Raw genomic sequence first — 10,099 nt, 5'->3', positions numbered from 1 at the left:
GCCCCTAATGATTATACCTATTAAATTATTTCCATCTTATAGTTTCATATATAAACATTGTTGTATGTTCTGTCCATCTAATAATCCCATGCTCTTGCATAGTTTGTTTGATACTCTAAGGACCTCGTTGCAATTTTCTTATTTTAGGTGTTTTGTATCAGTAGAAATCTTCTAAAATAAATCTACGTCCGGTTTAAAAAAGAAAAACGCTCTTGGGGCTTTGCTCAAATAGTACACAAATAAATAAATAAATAAAATCGCAAAAGGAAAATAGTAGTACACCGATGAGGCAGAAGATAGGCAGTGAGTAGGGTTTGAGCAGCTGATGTGATTCATCGGTTCCCTCGCCTCCCGTGCAGCGAGGCGAGGGAACCTCAGGGGTCCTTCTAGGCATGTTTCTAAAGTGTACATCAATATGAAGCTTAGGCTCTTTGTCGGCAACACTTAGGCGGAGAATGCGATGGCGTTGAGAGAATAAATTACCAGGAAGCCTCATGGAGCCAGACAAGTCATTTCTCCGCAAGTTCGATCTTGCGGAATTCGGGTTTATATCCTGGCAGATGCTTTCATGCGGATTTGATTGGTGTGTGCTAGTGTCTGGTGCTTTTGTTGGTATAACCTTTTGTGGTTTTAGATTGCTTCTATGGTACTTTGGCGAAGGTTTTATGGTTCGACGACATGTAATGATACCGACGAACTGAGGTCTATAACGGAAACATGCGAATAACTCGTGTGATATAGAAAACAAGTGTATAATTTACCAGTCAAAAACTACCAATGAATCACGTCACCGAAGACCATCTGTTTTTATTTATAGGGACCCGCTTTACATGCGGTTTTGGCTGGAAAATGACGATCCAATTCTGGCCTTACCGTCAAATTTGATGTAATTCGTACTCACACGAGATAGTTACTCCGTGTTGTTTCTAGACCCGGATAAGTGCCACACGTCAGGTACAAGCACATGGCAGCTCCGAACGTTTTTATGACAAGTTTAGATATGCGAAGATGCCGTGTATCACGCCCCTTCATGAGTTATTTTTGAGAGAAACTTGCTGTGTATCATGCCATCTTTTGCATAACTAAAATTGTTATTGAAAAATTAGGACCAAGGTGCCACGCACCTGACATGGGGCACTTATCATTTGAGTTGTTTTTTAGGTTTATGATTCATATTGCAAATATTGTGGAGTGTCTTTAAAGTTAAAGGTGATTCCTCGAAAAAAACAGTACGCGGATAAGATGCCGGCACGTGGATGGGAGCAGAGGCTTCATGACTGTGGCAGAGCTTGGTTGGGTCCGCCGGGGCAGTCCGGCTGCACCGTCCCGTCCCCTCCATGGGTCGGACGCTTACCCCATTTGTCCATATCGTCCTCTCGTCTCGTCGATCACGTGACTACCATTCACCTCCTCTGGTTCTCCGGGGAGCGACTAGAATAGAATATGAGCTTACAGTGCAAAAATAGAAAAAAGTGACATGGGCCGTCGGATTAGAAATCGATGGCACATATTCTGGGGTGTGGGATATGTACTCAAGGTCACAAAAGTTTGTGCAGAAAGGTCCCCCGATTCTGAATAATTATGTGCAAACGACTGAACCCTCTCGCACATCTTCGTTCTCTTTGCCGGCTGTGGCGGCGATCCAGATCCGGTGGGAGGCCGCCGCCGTGCGTGGCCCCTCCCCTAACTACTCCGCCACCCAGGCCGTCTGGATCCACCTCCGGGCACCCCGATGTCGCGCTCCACATCATCGTCTCGGCCACATCCAGCTCTGCCACGGTCTGCTCCACAGGAGCACCACCCGACCTTCACCGTGCTGGACTATATGACGGGTTGGTGACTGGTCGGAAGTCCCACATCACGGACGTGTTCGCGATGACGCAGATCGACGGCCGCATGTGCCAGGTCCTCGATCACCATGGTGAGGGACTCATTATGAGATGATGCTTATGTTCGTTGAATTCCTATTTTATAACATTTTTTAGTTTTTTAATTGTTAGCTTCCTATATGTGTGTCTATGTTTGATCTATTCATTCCGGATCCAGCAATAGCATGCTGATTAGTGCATGATTTAGTTGTGGTAATGTGTATTCTACTGGCTGATGACAAGCTTGGTGTATCACTGTTGAACTGCTTTCCAATCAGCCGAAGTGATGGAAATTTGAGCTTCCCAGTCCAGGGGTTATTTAGACTTGCTCTACTGTTAAATAAACCGAAACACTTCCAGAGTTCTTTAGATGTTTTTCCCTTCTCTGTAGCAACTAGTAAGACATTGGTTTTATATAAAGGAAACCAGAGAGGGGGGCTCTCTTTTTTTCTTCAAAAGAAAGCTGTGATACTGTATCAAAAAACACACGGGGTCTAAAGATTACACAAACTAAAATTGGCCATCATTACCATCTCCTTTAACCGTCTTAAACAATGCCCAAACTCTTGATTTTCTATACAGAAAGGGAATATGTACCAACTACCAATACTTCACACAATAGATACTTGTCCATGTTTATTAGTCAAGTTTTGATCTTGGTCAAATACAATGTTATTACTCTGTTAAAAATTGGCGCTGATGCTCTAGTAAGTCTGACAAGCAAGTCATATTGGGATGTATGAGATGTGACAATAGACTTCTAGCTTTATATGCTCCACGGAAATGCATCATTTGTATGATAGCGGTGTTCCGTCATGCAAGGACATGCTCTAAGAATAATATAACACAAGAGTGGAGGTTTGCACTTCTTGCTTTGAAGACTACCATTTATGCACGCCATCAAATTATTTGTTTACTATTGATTTAGAATAATAATTTGCATCTGTCAAACATTCATAAAGTATGTTCTTCAGCTCATAAGTTTGAGCGATGAGGGTTACTTGCCTTTAAATCAATGCTCGGTTGCAATTTTCTTATTCTATAGGAGCATTCCTGAATCATACTGTTCTGGTTGATTGGAAGTCAGGTGAACTTGATATTGAACAAAACAATTAAGAGTTGGAACTTGTAACAACATCAAATTACACCTTCACTTTTCTGATGATACAAGTGATCGGTCATTGTCAAGCTTTGAATATATTTTGCCATATGATATTCTTGTTCTTTTCTCTTCACTGGTCTGCCATACGTTTTTGTGATGCAACATTCTAACAAGGCTCCACTCATTTATTGTAAGATGTTACATTTTCCTCATCTACGAGTTAGAAAAAAAACTTAACACCCATTCTTAATTGTGAAGCACACACATGATTAGGACATGAACTGTTATTCAAGCCTAGAAATTTGTATTATTAATATTAAATACTTTTTAAGCACTACACCTCTGCTGCAGGCAATTCTTTTGGGTTATTCTACTGATGTTGGTATTTCACTTGCAAAGGATGTAGCACTCTGGTCAATGTTTTCAGTTCTGACAATCTTACTTAATTTTCATGCTAGTCACCTAAATGTACTATTCTAGTGGTTAAAGTACAACATATATGCTTGTTACATCTTGCTCTGTTTTTCTCCCTTACAACCATTTAGTCTACCAACGATCATAATTATTTTCAATTTCTTTCCTTCTGATGTGAACTATAATTTTTTTTCTTCATTTGTCTTCATTTGTAGATGGATGATGCTTTAACAACCAGAAGCATCAGGAGTACATATGGAGAGAAGAAGCGCTTAGCAGAGGCTTCCCTTGCTTACAATTGCAGGAGCAAAACTCATTTGTCTGCATGATAATTTAAATCCTTTGTTGTCGGTCATGTGCTCTAAATGGTCCTGTCATGTTAATCAGGCCATGTATATGGATCAGAGTGGACCAGAAATAGAATACCTTGTGAAATTCATTTTCGCCATCCTATTGAGATGTGGGTGTTTATTACTAGAGAAGCTTAATGTTGACTTTAATTTAGTATTGCATAATAGTTATAAATGAATTAGTAGTTTTCTTGTTTAATTGCTAGAGCCCTCTACATTTATCAAGATATATGTTCATTGTATTTACTTCAATCATTTCGATCATTGCGGCATTTCTGTTGCTTGGCTGTGAAGATCAAGCAACAAGACTGGCAAATATAGTTTGTAATAAGTTTAGAAGGTGCTCACCAAGTCTGGAATAAATTATTATTTTTGCCTTGAGGGACAGTTTTCTTTCTGCCATATCTGTTCTATTTTCGAAACATAAGTTTGGCCTGTATATTTAGTTCTTAATTTTTAGAGAGAACATGTACGTTGAGTTGTGCTTGAACCTTGAAGGGGATGGGTCAACTTTCTCACGTACTGAAATATTGACAAGCTTCTAGGGGGATGACATCAACGTTGTGCTAATTTGGAAATGGACGAGTGACTTGAGGTTGTAACTGTAAAAGTCATGTTTTATATTCAAGTGTTGGTAGGGGGGTTTTCGTGAAATGGACATTAAGTGGGAACATGCCCCTCCACCAGAATCTGTACCATTGATCTCTAATCCAGTGGCTCAGGTTGCTTTTTCTATTTTTGTACTGGGAGCTCAGATTCTATACTAGTCACTCCTGGTTCTCCGCTGTGCCCCTCCTGCCCGGCAACAGCACCCTGAAGCTCGCCGGCGCCGGGGCAAGGTGAGCCCAAGCCTCCCTCGTACTCGCTCGCCCCCCTTCCTTTGAGCGGCATTTGACTGACTAATCCTCGCTAGGCCGTAAACCCTACTCTTTTCGTCCGGTGAAAAATATACATCTAGTTTCAAAATTTGTTCACAAAAGAGTGTACTTTTATCTTTCTAATGTACTTTAAATCGGAAAAAAATACTTCTCTCTCATCATACGGTAATCAAGATTAATAATAATCTACACATGGTCTTCTTAATTTCTACATACACTTATAGCTCATTGACGATTAGATAATTAAAGAGAAAAGAGACGATGGCTTACACCTTTCTAATGCATTTTTTACTCAACTTCATAATTTGTTTTAAAATTCGGCTTTGCTAGAACTCATCTAGCTAAGTTTTAGTTATATCTCATTCACTTTTATAGCCATTGGATTGATACTATAAGATGCGTGTGTGCTGACATGGTTTGTAGTACTATTTTTATCTGTTTTTGTTTTCAGGTGAATGAGGCCAAATTATATCTCATCTAGATGAGTTCTAGGCACTCCCTTTAAAATTTTTAGATGTACGTTCTTCACCGGACAGAGGGAATAGGTTGGTTGGTTGGTTGGCGGCGGCGGCGGCGCTGGTCTGGCGAGCACGCGCGCGGGTCCATGGATTCCGGTGAGGCACCTGATGAGCGGTACGTGATGCCGTCCCCCTCTTTCCATCTCTCGAGATTTGGCTCCACATCCGGCGAGGCACCTCAGAGAGACGCAGGTGCAATTGAGCGTCTTTGCTTTCTCCGATTTCGGTAGGATTCGCGGCCGGGGCACCAGCGACACCATGCCTCATCAGCGTCACGCAGCTGGAGCATGCTCAGATGCTAATTGACATGGCCGTGGCCTCACCAAGCGCGTCAAGGACGAAGTGGCCGACTCATCGGAGCCTCGCCATGTTCAGAACAAAGACGGGCAGTTCGTGTGGGCGTGGAGGGGCGTGCTGGCCAACGTGCCCACCGAGTGGAGAGGCGGGCGCCAGACAGGGGAGAGCGGGAGCCTCCTCAAGGAGCAGCTCGCCAGCTTCTGCCCCGCACAAGGTCGTCCCTTTGTGGAGCCAAAGAGGCCACACGGGGAACGCCATTGTTGAGTTTGGAAAGGACTATCCCGCTCTCGGCATCGGCAACGCCTTCAGCTTCGAGAACCACTTCGAGGCGCAGGGGCATGGCAAGCGGGGCTGGGAGGCGAGCAGGTCCCGAGGAGCGGGAAGGCCGGAGATGTTTGGGTGGGTTGCGAGGGCCGATGACCAACGGGCTCCAGGGCTGGTCGGGGAATACCTGCAGAGGAACGATGATCTGAAATCTGTTGCAGAGCTTGAGAGCGAAGGAACGCCCAAAACCGACAAGCTGGTGGCCAATTTGGCCAGCCGGATTCAGGTGAAGGCTAAGCATGTCCAGGAGCTTGAATCTAAGCAGTACTGTGAGAGGACCAGCTCACTTGGCAGGGTGATTGGAGGAAAAGGAGCCGATCGTCCAGAGATATAATAATGGTTAGTTGCCAACTCTTTCTGTTTATATGTTCTGTGCTTGTGTTATGGTAGAACAACATACTTATATGCCTGCATTTCTTTGCTTTGAGAATTGGGACCTTGCAACTATTTAATGCCTTCTGGGCTTGCATTGTCACCAGGAATCCACAAGATGCAGCAGCTTGCTCGTAGGCATTCTCGGATCATCATCGACGAGAATCAGAAGGTCTGTTTGGAACTGGATTCCAAGATGCATGATCTTGAGTTCAAACCCAAGCAGCTTCATGACCTTGCTGTGCGTAACGACTCTGACAGAAGGAATCTCGATAAGCAAAAGGAAAAGGTACAATGTCCCCCATAAGAAAATCATATGGAAATTAGTTTTGTGTCATCCGTTTTTGTTTGTTATGGATGATATTTGATTTTTTCGGTGCTTCTTTCTAGATTATGCTGCAAGAAAAAATCACTGCAAAATTGCTTTGTAGAAAATATTTCCTGTGTTCAGAACCCAAAAAACACGATATAGACTGTACAAGAACAATGCTCAGGATGCTATTCTCTCCGTTCCTAAATATAAGACCTTTTAGAGATTCCACTATGGACTACATTCACCGCAAAATGAGTGAATCTACACTCTAAAATATGTTTATATACCTTTGTATATAGTCCATAGTGAAATCTCTAAAGGATCTTATATTTAGGAACGGAGGGAGTACTTGAGTCCTCAGCCCAAGATAGAAAACATATGCACACAAACGAGAGGCAAATATTTCTTTCAATTTTGGGGTGATTATTAATCAGTAATCCCCCTTTTCTCATAATTACAGAGTTGCACTAGGCCTAATAAACATAAAAAACCTATTGTTCCTCTAGGCTTAAACACAAAAAACACTACCCTAGTGTTCTTTCTGTTACTACTTGTGCCGTGTCTGCTAGAGAAACCAAAAACATGTTGCTGCAAACAAGGTACACTTGCGTTAACATGGGATTAATCCAGAGAGAGACCCGAGGGAAAAATAATGATGAGGTGATCAGGATCCCATGTCCATCTGACACAAACACATGCCATTGAAAAAAATGCATCTTTCTGTTTACTTTTTTTGTCATTAGACATTCCGAAAATTTGAGCAAAATGCATGGAACTTTTTCTCTAGAGAGGGCATGGTGGTAGGTAGGTACAACATATAGATGGCATTAGGTACCCCCTCACTCAGTGTTTATTCATAACACTCATGTCAGGCTGTTGTGGTGACTGGTGAATGTAGAACATGATCAAAGCAAAGTATCTCAAGATGGCAACAACGGAGCAACAGAAGTCCGACGAAAATGTGCTGAAGCTTGTGGAAAAACACAAGGTTTGTGCCTTGATATATTGTTTCACATGAGTTCTTTTGATGCTAATTCATATGATTGTCTTACTGTGCTCAAAATGGCTAACTGTAGAGAGAGAAGCAAGCTACTATAGATGAGATTATCAAGCTAGAGCAGAAAATGGATCCCAGACAGAAGCTTGAGTTAAAAATAAAACAGCTGCAGAGAAAATTGAATGTCATGAAGCATATGCCAGGTGACGAAGACTTCGAATCGAAGAGGAAAATTGATGAACTTAGTGGGGAGCTGCGGGAGAAGTATGATGAAATAAATGAGATGGAATCACTCCATGGGATTCTGCTTATGAAGGAAAGGATGAGCGACAATGAGTTGCAAGATGCTCGGAAGAAGCTGATAGATGTAAGTTGGATGTTACACTTGTCCAGTATTTTGTTTGAGCATTTGCACTTGTCTAGTATTTTGTTTGAATTGCATCTTAGAGCTATCAATTGCATATGTTGCAGGGCTTCTTAGATGTTACAACTGGCCAAGCAAATATAGGCATCAAAAGGATGGGTGATCTTGATCGGAAATCATTTGCGATTGCCTGCAAAAATAAAATGGCAAAAGAAGATGCAGAAGTTACTGCTTCCGTTCTTTGTTCAAAGTGGGAGGATGAGATAAGAAATCCAGAGTGGCACCCTTTTAAAGTTGTCGTGGATGGCGGCAAAGAGAAGGTAATAATCTCAGAGTGAATTTCTTGTTCTGCAAACAGTAACATGGTACATCTATGTATAAGTAAATTGTGGTGAAAACTGAGAATCCCAGACACCAAGTTCAGTGTACCCCCCGAAAAATTGGTACTGTGATCTGAAGGGACATAAGTAGCAGAAATTCCCACATTATTAAGGAAAATGGGAAGTACCTAATCTGCTGATCAAAGTATTGTCAATGGTAGAATCCTGCCACAGTAAAAACATATGGACTTACCGGGTTAATGGCTCCAAATAGTGTTATAGGCTTTGAATCTAGCTGTATTTGAGCCTGACACAAAAACATTAGTTTCATTACCAGTTCATATCCTCGCCCTTTCATCAATTTATTACGTCCTTGTTCTTTCATTACATGCAAAAAAGAGAGGTGGAAAACAAGAAACTGTCAGCCACCAGGTGTCACAAGCCAAGGAATTAGATTGTGCTAGATTTTCTATTTTATTTTTGTGCAATAGTTAATATTTGATGGATGCTTGATGAAGGGACGATTTGATAATATAGGAATATGTGTCTGTGCTGACAGTAACAAGTTAGCTAAGCTTCATCTACTTAATTTGGTACCTTGTAGAGATTGGCGTAGCATTGTATTGATACATTGTGATTTGTATTTACCCAAGACTTGCTTTTGTCTTTTTATCGCTTTACTCTGAAATTGACAGTCAGTTCTATGCCAGTCAAGTTATTTGTAATAATTCAGCTTTCAGAACAGAGTCCATCTAGCATTTTATCGTGGAGTTATTTGTGGGGCAACCACACCGTTTCAGATAATAAGCTTTGACACTCGGTAGTCGGTACCCAGTTACCCACATCACAACATGCTAATAACTTACCCCCCTCCTAGCAGTATATGATGTACCTTAGTCAGTTAAATCGAGAAAATTAAATAACATTCTCTGCTTGGACTCAGCCGAGGCAAGTTTGTTTCATCTTGTCTTTTACAAAAGAGCGTTCATTGTCAGTTCCTTGCTTGGCTAAGTTAGGCACATCGCATGACTTGGCTGCGCAAATTGGACCTGAGACATTGATACTTGTAGCTCAAAGCTCTGCTGCCATCTGCAAACGCCATGTGTTTTCCTGTACTTTCTGTAGCACACTAGTGCCGCAGGCATGGAAAGGTCCCTGTGTGCGTGTATTTGACATATACTCTTCTCTGCAGTGACACATTACGATGTACTCCAGTAGTAATGAAGTAGGCATGTCTTGCATGAATTCTAGCACGCACAAACAGTTTTTGGTCACCATGTTTTTGATGTACTTTGGTTCAGACAACACCTGGACAGTGCGCAATTCCTGTATGAATGCTTTGCCAGCACAAGGTCCTTCCTTGTGGGGGCGCCAAGTTCTGAAGCTATTGATTAAACAAATTGTTCATCTTCCATTTTGGAACGGACTAGCATCATTTATCTAATGGCGTGCATGTATGCATTGTTTGTCAGGAAATCCTCCGGGAGGACGACGAGAAGCTGCGAGAACTGAAAGAAAAGCACGCCGGGGAGGTGTACGCCCTGGTGACAAACGCGCTGCTCGAGATGAACGAGTACAATCCGAGCAGGCGCTACTCGGTGCCGGAGCTGTGAAACTTCAAGGAGAACCGAAAGGCGGGCCTGGAGGAGGTGGTGGAGTACCTCCTCAAGCAGTGGCGCACCCTCAAGAAGAGGAAGCGCTGAGCACGCTGTGACTGAAGAAGAGCAATGAACTGAACCTTGACCTGCTGCACTGACGTCCCCCGTTGTCTAATGAACAATGTAGATCTGATTGTGACCTGCTGCACTGATGCCCCATATGCCTGTTTTATTTTCTCATGAACGATGATTGTGACTCTTGGTGTCGGTGAACGTACGGTTAGTTATTGGAGTTTAGTGGCCTGATTATTCGGCCTTGACATGAATACTGCTAAATTGAGACTGTGAAGTGCCATTTTAGGACCATGTATATTGTACCGGACT

The 10,099-nt window shown here is 42.4% G+C and overlaps 1 pseudogene; it reads left to right on the top strand.

Moving 5' to 3' along the window:
* Positions 1-4,387: 4,387 nt before the first annotated feature.
* Positions 4,388-9,820, top strand: LOC119300464 (annotated as a pseudogene).
* Positions 9,821-10,099: the final 279 nt, after the last annotated feature.

The sequence above is a fragment of the Triticum dicoccoides genome, chromosome 5A (genome assembly GCF_002162155.2).
Source record: "Triticum dicoccoides isolate Atlit2015 ecotype Zavitan chromosome 5A, WEW_v2.0, whole genome shotgun sequence".
Lineage (NCBI taxonomy): Eukaryota > Viridiplantae > Streptophyta > Magnoliopsida > Poales > Poaceae > Triticum > Triticum dicoccoides.
Note: the sequence above shows the minus strand (reverse complement) of the source record. Positions and strands in the feature narration are given on the sequence as shown.